This window comes from Staurois parvus, unplaced genomic scaffold (assembly GCF_062004578.1).
Source record: "Staurois parvus isolate SC_StPar_1 unplaced genomic scaffold, SC_StPar_1.0 ptg003795l, whole genome shotgun sequence".
Taxonomy (NCBI): domain Eukaryota; kingdom Metazoa; phylum Chordata; class Amphibia; order Anura; family Ranidae; genus Staurois; species Staurois parvus.
In genome coordinates, this window is record NW_028321591.1 from 705 (window position 1) to 13,492 (window position 12,788).

Here is a 12,788-nt window from a genome sequence, read left to right on the forward strand (position 1 = left end):
CCATGAAAATCGGCCGATGTCACTGACCTGCTAACGGTGCGAAAATCAGCCGATTATTCTTAGGTCCGATTTTAGGACAACAAATCGGTCGAATTTTGACCCGTGTATGGCCGGCCTAAGTCACCATAAAGCACCTTTTGATTTTAAAAGCTGCGGATGTTCCTAAAAGCTCCAGATTTAAATTCGGTTAAAAATGTATTTTTTTATATATATATGGACTAGTAGGTTGCAACCCCGGTTTAGCCTCTGGACTAGTAGGTTGGCATGCATGTGCCCCCCAAGCCCAGAAGCAGGCAGTGGTGTACAGTACGTCCCTTTGCCTGAGCGGGCCCCCGGACTAGTAGGTTGCAACCCCGGTTGAGCCCCCGGACTAGTAGGTTGCAACCCCGGTTGAGCCCCCGGACTAGTAGGTTGCAACCCCGGTTGAGCCCCCGGACTAGTAGGTTGCAACCCCGGTTGAGCGCCCGGACTAGTAGGTTGCAACCCCGGTTGAGCCCCCGGACTAGTAGGTTGCAACCCCGGTTTAGCCTCTGGACTAGTAGGTTGGCATGCATGTGCCCCCCCCAAGCCCAGAAGCAGGCAGTGGTGTACAGTACGTCGCTTTGCCTGAGCGGGCACCCGGACTAGTAGGTTGCAACCCCGGTTTAGCCCCCGGACTAGTAGGTTGCAGCCCCGGTTTAGCCCCCGGACTAGTAGGTTGCAGCCCCGGTTTAGCCCCCGGACTAGTAAGTTGGAGCCCCGGTTTAGCCCCCGGACTAGAAGGTTGCAGCCCCGGTTTAGCCCCCGGACTAGAAGGTTGGAGCCCCGGTTTAGCCCCCGGACTAGTAGGTTGCAGCCCCGGTTTAGCCCCCGGACTAGTAGGTTGCAGCCCCGGTTTAGCCCCGGACTAGTAGGTTGCAGCCCCGGTTTAGCCCCCGGACTAGAAGGTTGCAGCCCCGGTTTAGCCCCCGGACTAGTAGGTTGGAGCCCCGGTTTAGCCCCCGGACTAGTAGGTTGGAGCCCCGGTTTAGCCCCCGGACTAGTAGGTTGCAGCCCCGGTTTAGCCCCCGGACTAGTAGGTTGCAGCCCCGGTTTAGCCCCCGGACTAGTAGGTTGCAGCCCCGGTTTAGCCCCCGGACTAGTAGGTTGCAGCCCCGGTTTAGCCCCCGGACTAGTAGGTTGCAGCCCCGGTTTAGCCCCCGGACTAGTAGGTTGCAGCCCCGGTTTAGCCCCCGGACTAGTAGGTTGCAGCCCCGGTTTAGCCCCCGGACTAGTAGGTTGGAGCCCCGGTTTAGCCCCCGGACTAGTAGGTTGGAGCCCCGGTTTAGCCCCCGGACTAGTAGGTTGGAGCCCCGGTTTAGCCCCCGGACTAGTAGGTTGGAGCCCCGGTTTAGCCCCCGGACTAGTAGGTTGCAGCCCCGGTTTAGCCCCCGGACCAGTAGGTTGCAACCCCCGGTTTAGCCCCCGGACTAGAAGGTTGCAACCCCCGGTTTAGCCCCCGGACTAGAAGGTTGCAACCCCCGGTTTAGCCCCCGGACTAGAAGGTTGCAACCCCCGGTTTAGCCCCCGGACTAGAAGGTTGCAACCCCCGGTTTAGCCCCCGGACTAGAAGGTTGCAACCCCCGGTTTAGCCCCCGGACTAGAAGGTTGCAACCCCCGGTTTAGCCCCCGGACTAGAAGGTTGCAACCCCCGGTTTAGCCCCCGGACTAGAAGGTTGCAACCCCCGGTTTAGCCCCCGGACTAGAAGGTTGCAACCCCCGGTTTAGCCCCCGGACTAGAAGGTTGCAACCCCCGGTTTAGCCCCCGGACTAGAAGGTTGCAACCCCCGGTTTAGCCCCCGGACTAGAAGGTTGCAACCCCCGGTTTAGCCCCCGGACTAGAAGGTTGCAACCCCCGGTTTAGCCCCCGGACTAGAAGGTTGCAACCCCCGGTTTAGCCCCCGGACTAGAAGGTTGCAACCCCGGTTGAGCCCCCGGACTAGTAGGTTGCAACCCCGGTTGAGCCCCCGGACTAGTAGGTTGCAACCCCGGTTGAGCCCCCGGACTAGTAGGTTGCAACCCCGGTTGAGCCCCCGGACTAGTAGGTTGCAACCCCGGTTGAGCCCCCGGACTAGTAGGTTGCAACCCCGGTTTAGCCTCTGGACTAGTAGGTTGGCATGCATGTGCCCCCCCAAGCCCAGAAGCAGGCAGTGGTGTACAGTACGTTGCTTTGCCTGAGCGGGCACCCGGACTAGTAGGTTGCAACCCCGGTTTAGCCCCCGGACTAGTAGGTTGGAGCCCCGGTTTAGCCCCCGGACTAGTAGGTTGGAGCCCCGGTTTAGCCCCCGGACTAGTAGGTTGGAGCCCCGGTTTAGCCCCCGGACTAGAAGGTTGCAACCCCCGGTTTAGCCCCCGGACTAGAAGGTTGCAACCCCCGGTTTAGCCCCCGGACTAGAAGGTTGCAACCCCCGGTTTAGCCCCCGGACTAGAAGGTTGCAACCCCCGGTTTAGCCCCCGGACTAGAAGGTTGCAACCCCCGGTTTAGCCCCCGGACTAGAAGGTTGCAACCCCCGGTTTAGCCCCCGGACTAGAAGGTTGCAACCCCCGGTTTAGCCCCCGGACTAGAAGGTTGCAACCCCCGGTTTAGCCCCCGGACTAGAAGGTTGCAACCCCCGGTTTAGCCCCCGGACTAGAAGGTTGCAACCCCGGTTGAGCCCCCGGACTAGTAGGTTGCAACCCCGGTTGAGCCCCCGGACTAGTAGGTTGCAACCCCGGTTGAGCCCCCGGACTAGTAGGTTGCAACCCCGGTTGAGCCCCCGGACTAGTAGGTTGCAACCCCGGTTGAGCCCCCGGACTAGTAGGTTGCAACCCCGGTTTAGCCTCTGGACTAGTAGGTTGGCATGCATGTGCCCCCCCAAGCCCAGAAGCAGGCAGTGGTGTACAGTACGTTGCTTTGCCTGAGCGGGCACCCGGACTAGTAGGTTGCAACCCCGGTTTAGCCCCCGGACTAGTAGGTTGGAGCCCCGGTTTAGCCCCCGGACTAGTAGGTTGGAGCCCCGGTTTAGCCCCCGGACTAGTAGGTTGGAGCCCCGGTTTAGCCCCCGGACTAGAAGGTTGCAACCCCCGGTTTAGCCCCCGGACTAGAAGGTTGCAACCCCCGGTTTAGCCCCCGGACTAGAAGGTTGCAACCCCCGGTTTAGCCCCCGGACTAGAAGGTTGCAACCCCCGGTTTAGCCCCCGGACTAGAAGGTTGCAACCCCCGGTTTAGCCCCCGGACTAGAAGGTTGCAACCCCCGGTTTAGCCCCCGGACTAGAAGGTTGCAACCCCCGGTTTAGCCCCCGGACTAGAAGGTTGCAACCCCCGGTTTAGCCCCCTGACTAGAAGGTTGCAACCCCCGGTTTAGCCCCCTGACTAGAAGGTTGCAACCCCCGGTTTAGCCCCCTGACTAGAAGGTTGCAACCCCCGGTTTAGCCCCCTGACTAGAAGGTTGCAACCCCCGGTTTAGCCCCCGGACTAGTAGGTTGGCATGCATGTGCCCCCCCAAGCCCAGAAGCAGGCAGCGGTGTGCAGTACGTTGCTTTGCCTGAGCGCCCCCCCCCCAGTACATGGCTGGCGGGACACAAGTGGTTACATGTGCAGGCTGGTCCCGGCACAGACGGCAGAGAAACGTGTTGTAGTGGCTCACCTACATGTGATTGGTCAGAGAGAAATCTGTGCATCAAAAGAACCGATTCTAAGTGTTGTGATTTTCTCTCTTAGGCACAACCCGTGTGTGTGAGGACATCGGGGGCCAAGTCCTGGCTTGTGGTCGGCGTGTTTCTCTGGAGGAACGGACCGCCAACATAAAGGTAAGTGGCCTCACTGATTGGCAGTTCTGTTTTCCTGCAGAGGTTAATGAACCAACCTGTTACATACATTCCTGGCGGCTTCCCGCCCCGGGATTGTGTGTAAATCTGACAGGTGGACTCCTTTCTGTCAGATGGAGCATTCGGGAGGCTGCGCCCGATTGCCTCCACACAACATAGCAGGTGCCACTGGGTAAAGGGGAGGGAGGAGAGCCGACACATGTCCGCTCTTCTCCCTTCCTTGTTTCTGACCCGGAAATGTGTGACATCACTTCCAGGTCAACCTCAGTGTCCCCGGCCAGCAAGAAAACACAAAAATGGCTTTGGCAGCAAAAAGGTCAAACTTTGAAGTCATAAGTCGGAGGGGCCGGCTGGGGCGTACTTGGGCGGAGGGGCCGGCTGGGGCGTACTTGGGCGGAGGGGCCGGCTGGGGCGTACTTGGGCGGAGGGGCCGGCTGGGGCGTACTTGGGCGGAGGGGCCGGCTGGGGCGTACTTGGGCGGAGGGGCCGGCTGGGGCGTACTTGGGCGGAGGGGCCGGCTGGGGCGTACTTGGGCGGAGGGGCCGGCTGGGGCGTACTTGGGCGGAGGGGCCGGCTGGGGCGTACTTGGACGGAGGGGCCGGCTGGGGCGTACTTGGGCGGAGGGGCCGGCTGGGGCGTACTTGGGCGGAGGGGCCGGCTGGGGCGTACTTGGGCGGAGGGGCCGGCTGGGGCGTACTTGGACGGAGGGGCCGGCTGGGGCGTACTTGGGCGGAGGGGCCGGCTGGGGCGTACTTGGGCGGAGGGGCCGGCTGGGGCGTACTTGGGCAGAGGGGCCGGCTGGGGCGTACTTGGGCGGAGGGGCCGGCTGGGGCGTACTTGGGCGGAGGGGCCGGCTGGGGCGTACTTGGGCGGAGGGGCCGGCTGGGGCGTACTTGGGCGGAGGGGCCGGCTGGGGCGTACTTGGGCGGAGGGGCCGGCTGGGGCGTACTTGGATTTTGTAAAAGCGATGACACAGCTCCCCACACACAGCTGTAAGGTGAAGTCTACAGGCTGTAAATGGATAGAAAACTTACTAAAAGCCCAAATTCGGAGATTATTGGTTAATGATTCCACTCTGAATGGTCCATAATAATGGGAATAGGATTTCTCTATGGGGGGGTTTGCAGGACAGGAAGTGAAAAGAAATCCATTTATTATTTGTTACAACTTTAAATATTGTTATTTATCACAAGTAGAATCTGTGGCCCCAGAGAGGACATTCCCTTCATTCACTGATGGTGCCGACAAGACGCAGAGAAGGGCGGGGCACAGAAAAGGATTCTTAGCTACTGAAATCTAATTGGTCGTTTTTGCCTCTAAACCCCAATGCAGATGTTTTGCCACCAAATGAAATGTTTCTTCTACAGAACAAAGCTTCTGGTTACAAATGTGAATGTTTATTATAATAGAGAACATTCACTGATTTGTGCTGATCTACTGGGAGCTGCAGACTGGAAATTATTTAAGGGGTTCCCTGAAATTTAGAAGATAAAATTGACTTGATGGTAAAAAGGTTGACAAACTTCCCTACAGGGTGTATGTCCGGCACCCCCTACAGGATGTCTGTCCGGCACCCCCTACAGGACCTTAGCCGGCATCTGCCTAAAGGACGTGTTCCGGCACCCCCTACAGGGCTTTCTCCGGCACCACCGAGAAGGTGTTTGTTCGGTACCCCCTACAGGGTGTTTCTCCGGCACTCCTTTCAAGGCGGTTGTTTGGCACCCCCTTCGTTGCGTTTGTTGGGCACCCCCTACAGCGCGTTTGTCCGTCCCCGCTACAGGATGTGTGTCCGGCACCCCCTACAGGGCGTTTGTCCAGCACATGGCGTTTGTTTGGTACCCCCTACAGGTTGCTGTCCGGCACCCCCTACATTGCATTGATCCGACACCCACTACAGGGCGTTTGTGCGGCACCTGCTACAAGGTGTTTTGTCTGGCACCCCCTAAAGGGCGTTTGTCCGGCACACCTACAGGGCGATTGTCCAGCACCCCCTATAGGGAAGATTGTCAGACCTCCTTCCCGGGGCTTCTTAATTAGAATTCCACAGAAGTCTGCTGTTTGGTCACTGCAGGCGGGGTGCGGGGTGAGGGGAGGATCTGTCTGGGTAGGAAGGTGGTAGCCGGGATGGTAGAAACAGTCAATGTGAGGAGGAATGTCAGGAGTGCAGAGCAAGAGCAGACACACTCAGAAAGCCATGTGTATGATGTCACTGTCAGGTCAGCCTCTGTGTCCCCAACCAGCATGACCAGGAAATAATGGAATGCAATGCGATCTGCACTGCATTACATTCAGGGTATTCATGCCGGTCTATTACACCCCGAGTGTCTCATTAACCATCATCTGTTTCCTAAAAAATCATCACATGGAGACTTTATGTCCCCTATGTGATGTAAAAAAAAAAAGTTTTTAATAGTAAAAAAAAAATATTTGCACCCAAACGCATAAAATATTCCAAACCTACCCTTTTTTTTTTTTTTTTTTTTTTTAAAGTTTTTTGAGGGATTTTATGTAATCTTCAGGCCTAAAATGATATTTATTTATTTTCAGCATTTGTGCCGGGAACACAAGCGACTTTGGCAGTGAAAGGGTTAAATAAACTCTCTAGATAATCGCAAGGCGTCCTGCTTGGGCTGAGCGTCTTATGTAAAGGCATGAAGGTGTCACTCATGTCTCTGCCGCCCCCCCCCCCCCCCCCCCGTGTACTAATGAGGAGACATAGCCGTGTTGTGTAATGTGTATGTATGACCACAAACGTGTGAAATGCTGAAGGTTTTTCTTTCTCTCGGCAGGCCATCGGTGCTGAAACATTGAGGGACGTCGGCTGAAAGTACATCTATGACACGTGTCCTGCTGGAGCTGCACATGGTGGGTCGTTTATAATGTAAAGCATTTCCTGTAGTTGTGACTTTCATCCTGAAGGTTATTCCATCCCAACGTTGTTTTAGTTTGGGAGGTTAAAGTGTTACTGACCGCTGGAAGACTTCCTTACGTACGTTTACTGCGGCAGCTTCAAGTGGTACCGTGGACTGTACGTCTATACTGACTGGGGGTTTGTGCTGGGCGGGGACTGTGCGTCTATACTGACTGGGGGTTTGTGCTGGGCGGGGACTGTGCGTCTATACTGAGGGCTCTGTGCTGAGGGTGCCGTCTGTCTATACCGAGGGCTCTGTGCTGAGGGTGCCGTCCGTCTATACTGAGGGCTCTGTGCTGAGGGTGCCGTCCGTCTATACGGAGGGCTCTGTGCTGAGGGCGCCGTCCGTCTGTGCCGAGGGCTCCGTGCTGAGGGCGCCGTCCGTCTGTGCCGAGGGCTCTGTGCTGAGGGCGCCATCCGTCTATACTGAGGGCGCCGTCCGTCTATACTGAGGGCTCTGCTGAGGGCGCCGTCCGTCTATACTGAGGGCTCTGTGCTGAGGGCGCCGTCCGTCTATACTGAGGGCTCTGTGCTGAGGGCGCCGTCCGTCTATACTGAGGGCTCTGTGCTGAGGGCGCCGTCCGTCTATACTGAGGGCGCCGTCCATCTATACTGAGGGCTCTGCTGAGGGTGCCGTCCGTCTATACTGAGGGCTCTGTGCTGAGGGGACCGTCCGTCTATACTGAGGGCTCCGTGCTGAGGGCGCCGTCCGTCTATACTGAGGGCGCCGTCCGTCTGTGCTGAGGGCGCCGTCCGTCTATACTGAGGGATCTGGGCTGAGGGCGCCGTCCGTCTATACTGAGGGCTCTGTATTGAGGGCGCCGTCCGTCTATACTGAGGGCTCCGTGCTGAGGGCGCCGTCCGTCTATACTGAGGGCTCTGTGCTGAGGGCGCCGTCCGTCTATACTGAGGGCTCCGTGCTGAGGGCGCCGTCCGTCTATACTGAGGGCTCTGTGCTGAGGGCTCCGTCCGTCTATACTGAGGGCTCCGTACTGAGGGCGCCGTCCGTCTATACTGAGGGCTCTGTGCTGAGGGCGCCGTCCGTCTATACTGAGGGCTCCGTGCTGAGGGCGCCGTCCGTCTATACTGAGGGCTCTGTGCTGAGGGCTCCGTCCGTCTATACTGAGGGCTCCGTACTGAGGGCGCCGTCCGTCTATACTGAGGGCTCTGTGCTGAGGGCGCCGTCCGTCTATACTGAGGGCTCCGTCCGTCTATACTGAGGGCTCTGTGGTGAGGGATCCGTCCATCTATACTGAGGGCGCCGTCTGTCAATACTGAGGGCTCTGTGCTGAGGGCGCCGTCCGTCTATATTGAGGGCTCTGTGCTGAGGGCGCCATCTGTCTATACTGAGGGCTCTGTGCTGAGGGTGCCGTCCGTCTATACTGAGGGCGCCGTTCGTCTATATCGGGGGTGTGCAACTGTGGCCCTCCAGCTTTTGGTGAACTACAAGTCCCATCATGCCTCTGCCTTTAGGACTCATGCTTGTAAATGTCAGTTTTGCAATGCCTCATGGGACTTGTAGTTCTACAACAGCTGGACGGCCACATTTGCTCACCTCTGGTCTATACTGAGGCTTTGGCATACTTGGACGGAGGGGCGGCGGCGGCGGTGGCATACTAGGGCGGATGGGGTGTGCTTGGACGGAGGGGTGGCGGTTGTGTACTGGGGTGTACTAGGGCGGAGGGGTGGCGGTGGTTGTGGTATACTTGGATTTTGTAAAAGCTTTTGACACTGTGCTGAGGGCGCTATCCGTCTATACTGAGGGCACTGTGCGTCTATACTGAGGGCGTATTTGGATGGAGGAGCGGCTGTGGTATACTTGGAAGGAGGAGCGGATGGGGTGTACTTGGGCAGAGGGGCGGCTGGGGTGTGCTTGGACGGAGGGGTGGTGGTGGTGTACTGGGGCGTACTTGGGCATTGGGGCGGCTGGGGCATACTTGGGCGGCTGGGGTGTACTTGGACGGAGGGGCGGCTGGGGTGTACTTGGACGGAGGGGCGGCTGGGGTTTACTTGGACGGAGGGGCGGCTGGGGCGTACTTGGGCGGAGGGGCCGGCTGGGGCGTACTTGGGCGGAGGGGCCGGCTGGGGCGTACTTGGGCGGAGGGGCCGGCTGGGGCGTACTTGGGCGGAGGGGCCGGCTGGGGCGTACTTGGGCGGAGGGGCCGGCTGGGGCGTACTTGGGCGGAGGGGCCGGCTGGGGCGTACTTGGACGGAGGGGCGGCTGGGGCGTACTTGGACGGAGGGGCGGCTGGGGCATACTTGGGCGGAGGGGCGGCGGTGGATGTGGTATACTTGGATTTTGTAAAAGCGTTTGACACTGTGCTGAGGGCGCCGTTCGTCTATATCAGGGGTGTGCAACTGTGGCCCTCCAGCTTTTGGTGAACTACAAGTCCCATCATGCCTCTGCCTTTGGGACTCATGCTTGTAGCTGTCAGTTTTGCAATGCCTCATGGGACTTGTAGTTCTACAACAGCTGGAGGGCCACATTTGCTCGCCTCTGGTCTATACTGAGGGCTCTGTGCTGAGGGCGCCGTCCTTCTATACTGAGGGTTCGGGATGGGAGGCATCTATCTTTACTGAGGGCTTTGTGCCGGGGGCAATGTTTGTCTATACCAAGGGGTATATGGTGGGGGTGGGGCGTGTCTGTCCTTATAGACTTTGTGGTTATGTATGTTAGGGTTATCTGTAATGTTGGGGTTCAGGCTTTGGGGGGGCGATTGACTTGTGCCGTGACGAGGGGTGATTATGGTCATACTCTAGAAGGTGGTCTGTGTGTTGCTCCCTCCGGACCCCGGAACTTCAGGTGGGCGTTCATCAGAAGTGAACCAGACAGAATCTGGAGCAGCTGTGATTGGCAAACAAGTCGGCTTGAAATTCTCATTTTCAAAGCTTTTAATTTAAATTTGTGAATTTGCCCCTCCAGGGCAGCTTATCGGACCCCCCCACCAGGCAGGACAGTACAGGATACATAGAAGGATTTTTACCTTCTGCAATCTGTCATTTTTGCCACCAAACCCCAATGCAGATGCTTTTGCCATGAAATGTTTGTGTAGAAAAACAAAAGCTTCACGTTAAAAAGATGAATTTTATTTATTCTAATCCCGAACTCTCGCTGATTGGCTGATATACTGGGAGCTGCAGACTGAAATGTATGTTAGGGGTTCCCTAAAATTTTAAATTTCTTGTTGGTTAAATGGTTGAGAAAAGCTGCCCTACAGTGTTCGGGGCCCCATGCAGGACAGGTGGGGCCCCATGCAGGACAGGTCGTCCGATCGCTCCCCTTTTACAGGGTGTTTGTCCTGTGTGAGGTGAAGTCTTCAGGCTTTGTAAATGGATAGAAAACTGGCTAAAAGCCCAAATTCGGAGTATTGGATAATGATTCACCCTCGGAATCGTCCATAATAATGGGAATAAGATTTCTCTATGAGGCCAGAGAGGACATTCACCTTCATCCATTGATCGTGCCGGGCGTTGGTCCGGCCCCCTACACTGGGCGTTGGTCCGGCCCCCTACACTGGGCGTTGGTCCGGCCCCCTACACTGGGCGTTGGTCCGGCCCCCTACACTGGGCGTTGGTCCGGCCCCCTACACTGGGCGTTGGTCCGGCCCCCTACACTGGGCGTTGGTCCGGCCCCCTACACTGGGCGTTGGTCCGGCCCCCTACACGGGGCGTTGGTCCGGCCCCCTACACGGGGCGTTGGTCCGGCACCACTCTACGGGGCGTTGGTCCGGCACCACTCTACGGGGCGTTGGTCCGGCACCACTCTACGGGGCGTTGGTCCGGCACCACTCTACGGGGCGTTGGTCCGGCCCCACTCTACGGGGCGTTGGTCCGGGCCCCACTCTACGGGGCGTTGGTCCGGTCCCCTACACGGGGCGTTGGTCCGGTCCCCTACACGGGGCGTTGGTCCGGTCCCCTACACGGGGCGTTGGTCCGGTCCCCTACACGGGGCGTTGGTCCGGTCCCCTACACGGGGCGTTGGTCCGGCCCCCTACACGGGGCGTTGGTCCGGCCCCCTACACTGGGCTGCTGTCGGAATCCCCTTCACTGGGCTTTTTAATCAGAATTCCAGGACTGCAAATGAAGAAAATCTAATCCGTTATTTGTTACAACTTTAAAAATTGTTTATCACAAGTAAAATCTGTGGCACCAGAGAGGACATTCCCTTCATCCACTGATAGTGCCGACAGACCGCAGGGAAGTACAGATTCATAGAAGGATTTTTAGTCCCGGAAATCCAATTATCATTTCTGCCACTAAACCCCAATGCAGATGGATTTTACTAATTCAATGTCTGTTCTACAAAACAAAGCTGCTTGTTTAAAAAGGTGAATTTGTCTGTAATACTCTTTATGGATTCCTGGATTGTGAAACTTCCACAGGGCAGCTTTCACCACCCATCCCCCACAGGGCAGCTTTCACCACCCATCCCCCACAGGGCAGCTTTCTCCACCCATCCTCCACAGAGCAGCCTTTGGACCCTCATCCTCCACAGGGCAGCTTTCACCACCCGGCCTCCATACAGCAGTCTTTGGACCCTCATCCCCACAGGGCAGCTTTCTCCACCCATCCTCCACAGGGCAGCCTTTGGACCCTCATCCCCACAGGGCAGCCTTTGGACCCTCATCCCCACAGGGCAGCCTTTGGACCCTCATCCCCACAGGGCAGCCTTTGGACCCTCATCCCCACAGGGCAGCCTTTGGACCCTCATCCCCACAGGGCAGCCTTTGGACCCTCATCCCCACAGGGCAGCCTTTGGACCCTCATCCCCACAGGGCAGCCTTTGGACCCTCATCCCCCACAGGGCAGCCTTTGGACCCTCATCCCCCACAGGGCAGTTTTCTCCACCCATCCTCCACAGGGCAGCCTTTGGACCCTCATCCCCACAGGGCAGCCTTTGGACCCTCATCCCCCACAGGGCAGCCTTTGGACCCTCATCCCCCACAGGGCAGTTTTCTCCACCCATCCTACACAGGGCAGCCTTTGGACCCTCATCCCCACAGAGCAGCTTTCACCACCCATCCTCCACAGGGCAGCCTTTGGACCCTCATCCCCCGCAGGGCAGCTTTCTCCACCCATCCTCCACAGGGCAGCCTTTGGACCCTCATCCCCCACAGGGCAGCTTTTGGACCCTCATCTCCCACAGGGCAGCTTTTGGACCCCCTACAGATATTACATTAATAATCATGCTACCAAAATAAGTGTGCAGTGTAAATTGCCTTCAGCATCACTCCTGTTTCTCCTTGCTGGAGGCGGCCATTTTGCTGAAGCCCAGAGCTCCATGAGCAGCAGTAAATCTTCAGGCTGTCAGCACATCGGCCTTTACATATTCAGCGCAGTGTCTGAAAACAGCGAGCAACTGAGCATGTGTAGTGCAAGGTGACAACAGAGGGGGTCATCCTTCCCGATGGGGACATGGCGAGCTATCAAAGTACATCCACACTTCATCCAAAGAAAAAAATGTTCCTTGTTAAATGTTGTTAATGAATGCCGGCGATTTCCAGCAACTGTCTTCTAATTCTCATCCAATTTCTGTCTCCATCTAGGTCCCGTCAAGCAGCTCCCTGACTACGACTGTCCGCAGTGCTGCGTGCTGCCTCCGTTCCTGATCTCCGTCCAGGTCAGGGGGCACTTTTTTTGGAAAAAACAAGATCTGGCCTTTGAGGATCAACTAGAGAAATGCTGGTGATTTACTTTCAGAAAACATTGAATATCGGGGGGGGGGGGGGGGGGCTCCCCTTTCAGCAGATGTAAAATACAGCCAGGAACATCCATTTGTGTATTTGACATGTGAACAGCTTGTGACATCGCTGAATAAAATGTCTTTTTAAAGGAAGTATTTTGACTTTTTTTTGGGGGGGATGTTACTGTTAACCACTTGTCCTGCAGAGGATCCCCCCCCCCCCCCCACCTGACCAGGCCATTTTTTGCTATACAGCACTGCACTACTTTAACAGACAATTGCTCGGTCATGCAACACTGTACACAAATGAAATGTGTCCCCTCCCCCACAAATAGAGCTTTCTTTCGGTGGTATGTGATCACCTCTGCA

At 57.1% G+C, this 12,788-nt stretch overlaps 1 long non-coding RNA gene across 1 annotated transcript; it reads left to right on the forward strand.

Moving 5' to 3' along the window:
- Nucleotides 1-3,570: 3,570 nt before the first annotated feature.
- LOC149427405 (uncharacterized) lies at nucleotides 3,571-12,572 on the forward strand. The gene is made up of 3 exons (XR_016311288.1): nucleotides 3,571-3,807; nucleotides 6,615-6,853; nucleotides 12,283-12,572. It is a non-coding gene; the product is annotated as an uncharacterized LOC149427405 (long non-coding RNA).
- The last annotated feature ends 216 nt before the right edge of the window (nucleotides 12,573-12,788 follow it).